This window comes from Protopterus annectens, chromosome 10.part0, assembly GCF_019279795.1.
Source record: "Protopterus annectens isolate FY-2018-M chromosome 10.part0, PAN1.0, whole genome shotgun sequence".
NCBI classification, from domain to species: domain Eukaryota; kingdom Metazoa; phylum Chordata; order Ceratodontiformes; family Protopteridae; genus Protopterus; species Protopterus annectens.
The window spans coordinates 157,220,679-157,225,678 of NC_056744.1; the positions used below are offsets into that span (position 1 = coordinate 157,220,679).

Below are 5,000 nucleotides of genomic sequence, written 5' to 3' on the forward strand. Positions count from 1 at the left end.
TTGCCCTATCAGGCATGGTGTTTGGCCTGCTTTAAGCCTAGTTGGAAAGTTTGGATGTATGCGTGTGTTAGGTAATGCGATGGATCTGCTTTGGGAGCAATTACCTGTCCAAGTATCGAACAGCCGCAATCAGTGGTCTTTTACAGGCCTCTTCAGCGGCTAAGCCAGGAGGTCAATGTTGTAGGTCCAGTCACTGGGTTTATGTCTATGGTTTCACATTTCACATGCAACAATGACATCTGAGGCTAGTCAGGCTGTGTATTGCTTACACTGTTGAGTGCAGTCTGATCATGGTGTTTCGTACACAGGCTTGAGGGCGACTGTGGGATTTCTGTAGGAGCCAGTGTGGCTGATCACTTGATTTTGTGTTTGCTTGGTGATTGGCATCATTCTTGGTGAGGTTGTTGTGCACGATGTGTTTTGTTGTCATCTTCATGTCAGGGTCAGTGGGTTGTCAGTCGTAGGTTACCAGCCCTGGGCTGTTGTTTTGTAGACAAACATAATCAGATTAGCGAGCTGTATTCGTAGGCTGATGTTCTCTGGTATTTTCTTTGTGTATTTACTTTTTTGATGGTAAGTGGGACAATCATCCCTGTCATTGGACTTGAGGCGAGGGGCATTCAGGGATACTGCAGCACAGGGTCAGGGGTCATGGGATGGGTTTGTTGTGTGTGTGTGTGTGGTGAATGACCGCAGTCTTATTTAGATAACTGGACATTCTGGGTGACTTTGGGTGACTTAGTCTTGATTGGTGGAGTGCGACAACATGTGGCGGACTGAGTTTGTCTATTGGCATTGCTTGTAGTTCTGGTATTCATGTTGTCTGAGCTGGGGACTAGGCAGTCTTTACTGAGGTCATGCTGTTGAGCAGGGTTGTCTGTGTAGCTTTTGTGGTCACATGCGGAGGGCATTGCATTTGTGCTGAGGCACTCCTAGTGCGGACGGTATTCATCAGTCATTTGCTCAGTCGTGTGTGTTAGTCTACATCTGAGGTGTGTGTGTGTTGTGTAGCCCCACAGCATGGTCAGTCATTGCGAGTCTATTGGACTGGATCAGCAGGCGGTAGGCTATGTCATAGCTTGGTGTACTCCGGGATTGTTGTGTGGGGCAGGGGTGTTCGAAGGTAGTTCAGCTATGTGCTTATGCTGTATGTGTTTTGTTTTCAGTGCCTCATGGGATGACACGGGAGCATCCCATTGCTTGTGTTTGAGTTCACTACTGGATTTTCAGTCTATGGTGTTTTGGCTGAGGCTGTAGGGCTGTGACTTTAGCTTTAAGTGTTTGGGTTGCATGGTGTGCTTAGACCAGCGGTAGTCTGTGTGGTGAGGGCTGTGACATGCTTTAGTTCACGACGGTGGATGTCTTACTTTGGGATGTTGCAGCTACTTATATGTGTTGCAGTGTTTTGTTTTGAGTGGTGGGTGTCTAGAGTATGTCACTTTGGTACAGTCACTAGTGTTGTTTTGGGACTTTGTGTTTCATGTGTTTGGTTTGCATTGTGGTCCTAAACTGTGGGACTACGACCACTCGCAGGTATGTCTTTGTGTTTTATGTTTGGTTTGCATTGTCTACTCATAGTAAGTCCACCAGGCAGGCCGGGAGGCTGATGGGTTTTGTTGTGTAGGCTTAGGTAGATCTAGGTCACTCACTACAGTTTGGCTATGAGGGCCCATGGTACCTGTTCCTTTATCACCAGTGCTTTAACACTTGGTATCGACGGCCTTGAGGAGGAGGGTGCTTACTTGGTACGGACCATAGACAGCACTAAACTTTCTTACTACTTTTGATTTCGATGATGTTTGACTTAGGCAGTGGGACTACGATTTGCGGGATTATGTCACTGGACATGGCAGTGAAATTTTTCTGGATTGCAGGTGTGCAAGTTTCTTTTGACTTAGTAGGGTCTACTTCGGGCTTTGACACACTGTAACATGTTCACTGGGTACATTCTTACAGTGCGGGAGCATGGCTGCTGTGCCTTTCATCCATCAGCGGAGGTGTTTATAGGTCATATGGCAGGTGCCACTATCGATGCATATGGACCTCCATCGACCTCAGGGCTATGATGGGACTTGCTATGCCTCTTACCCATGCCATGGATTAGAGCTCAGTATCTAAACCGTTTAAACAAGTTCCACTTACAGCAGGTATGTGTACTGGAGTGGACTCTCAATTAGGCAGTAGCAGTTTCTTAGGTCTTGGTACAATTGTCATCAGGTGCGGAGGCATTGTAATAGTGAAGGGAAGACTACATATGTGCTGACCCCACTTAGGTAATGAAGCAACAAGTTGCTGACAAAATAACTTTTGATACATTCAAGGTATTTCTGCTGAAATTCTTTAACACCCAGGCATGGGTTTGAGCCTAATCCACGGAGTTGCCTTTGTGTAGGTGCAAAAGGACTTACCTAGTTTCTAAAGTAATACCATATCAGAGGTGAGACCCCTGAGGCATGATACGTAGCTGATGATATGGCGTGACCAGTTTTCTACTATCCCATTGTTTACTCAACTTTAACATCTAAGTTAGGTAGGTGCACGTCTCTTGTAACTAGTCAGCTGGTTATTATTTCACTTAGTCATTTCATGGGTTAAACGGTAATTTTAGCAGATAGCATCGATGGTATCTCGCCTGGAGGTAATGGTCACCTTAGTTTTTTAACCTTTAGTTTTTGTTTTGGGTAAAATTCAATCCTTTAGTGACAGTTTTGCCACTTCTGTTTTGAACTTTCGGGCATTTCGCTGCTCATGTGGTAGGGATTCATGGGTACATGCTTTTCAATATGTCATTGTTAGGGATTTGAACTGAAATACTTTTCTTAGACAGCCACCTTGCATTATTAAGCTTGAAGGTTTCCTGTACCAGGTCATTTTGGGTCTTGTGAGCTTACTGACAGGGCAGTGGTAACTTCTTACTAAGAACGACATATCTGAGCAGGCTATGCACAAAGCTCATTCTTTATCAGGGGGGCGTTTGTAGGCAGGTATTCGGGATGCACGTGGAAGGAGCTGCTTGGACTATGGCGGGAAGGAGTTTGTAGTATGAACTCAGCTTAGTACACATCAGACATTTTTTATAAAATAGATGATGTTTGGGGTGTTAGCAGCTGGGATCAGATTGGAAGCGCTGGACTAGTCGGGAATATACTGGGATTTTCATCAAAGATCTTTATATGCATAGTGTGACCTGTGTGCATTTTACATTTTCTTACATTATAGGATTAGCATGATACATGGTACAGGAACTGAGGTTAGCCAAGAGGGGCAATGGTGGACTTGTCTGTATTCTGGATTGTGCTTATGCATGAGGATTGGCTAGCGCTGTTCTCAAAGACAGTCAGGCATTTTGTAATCTGCTTTATTGGGAGAAACGACACGATTGGTTTCAGGTCCATGGCATGACAGTGCCCATCGAGTGACTACGGATTTAGTACCTAGCTCTATTACATTTTTACCATTTTTTTTTGTTTTTTGGTATGTTTACGCGCGCTCTTTGATACATTCAATTCCATCAGGTGAGGGATGCAACTTTGAGTTCAGCTTGGGTAGGTTCATGTGCTTGGACTTTTTAGGCTGTTTATCTAGGTTGTGTATTCTTGCTTCTGAAGCTTACTTATCAAGCTAATGTTTAGTGTGCTGGTGCCTGAAAACTGATTTCTTTTGACATTGCTACTATGTATTAGGTTGCAGGTTGCTCATAACTGAGCTCTGCACTCAGAGGCATGCTGAGGCAGGTTTAGTTATCAGGCCCCTACAGTCTAGCATTGCATTTAGGTCGGGATGGTCGCTAGATCTGTACATGGTAATAGGATGCAGGTAGGCATAGTCCGTTAGACATTGCTTATCGGTACTTGTACACAACCTGGTCTTTGTTTATGTTCATCATGATATTAAGCGCAAACAGTTCTTTTGATATGATTCCCTGCGGTATGCAAGGCATATAAACGCTGGACATACTTACTTATGCATACGGTTGCCAAACGTATTCTGTAGCTATGCATTTATTAGTTGCCTGTGAGGCCACCTATCTAGCTGTGGATTGCGGGAGGTAATTGTACAGCCACCACTGGACGGCTTCGAAGCAGGCTATTGTGATAAAGCCGACTGTTTAGTTCAGTCTGTACATATTTCATGCCACATCAGTGGACTGAGGCTAGTTCTGTTTATATGTAGCTCCGCAACATCTGATTCTGACTTTTGGACTTTGACACATTGCAGGGCTACATCTTGGTTTAGGGTTTCTTATGCTGGATGCGTTGTACAGGCTTTGTATTTGCTATGCGACGACATGTATTTAAACTGTCACGTTGGGGAGGGGGATTACATTTGGGAAGGCTCTATTTTACTAGCTGATATCACTGATAACAGCTAGTCCCAGTGCAGTGATGGGAGCTAGGCCTCATGATGACTGGATAGCCCTCGATTCACCCCAGGATGTATTGGCAATGATGGCATCACCTGCATCATGACCTGGGGATGTACTAGCCCTCATCAGCTCATGGACTGACTATAGCTAGCCTGATAGTGTACAAAGTACCATCAGCACAATATCTACCCGTAGGCAGGGGGCTTTTAGTGGGCTTGAGTCGGTGTGGGACCCACTAACATACAATGTCTTAGAATACAGAGAGTATTTATGGAATCTGCAATTTAGCGTCAGTACATGATATCCATATGTACATATATTGAGGCGGTGAGTATGTACTCAGCTGGATGTGTATATAGTGCACAGCATCACTGAGGCTGGTTATTTCTGAGTTTTTTGCTTTTTTAGTCTGGTGACTTGATGGAACCTTTCGTAGATTTCACTGAGATGGACTTCCTCTTCAATTTGTTGCTAGCAAACTATGTTATTCTTTCAACAAATTGTCAAACCTCTTGTGGATCACTGATTCATTTGAGAGCCATCTTACAGGGTGGAGTTTCTTATGCTGTGACTATGCTACGGTATTTCTCTAATTACTGAGTAGTGGGACTATATCCAGCTATCAGACAGATGG

General features: G+C 44.4%; 1 protein-coding gene across 2 annotated transcripts in view; it reads right to left on the reverse strand.

Moving 5' to 3' along the window:
- CPSF4L (cleavage and polyadenylation specific factor 4 like) overlaps nt 1–5,000 on the reverse strand; it is a 498,262-nt gene that overhangs the window by 461,842 nt on the left and 31,420 nt on the right. The window lies entirely within an intron of this gene.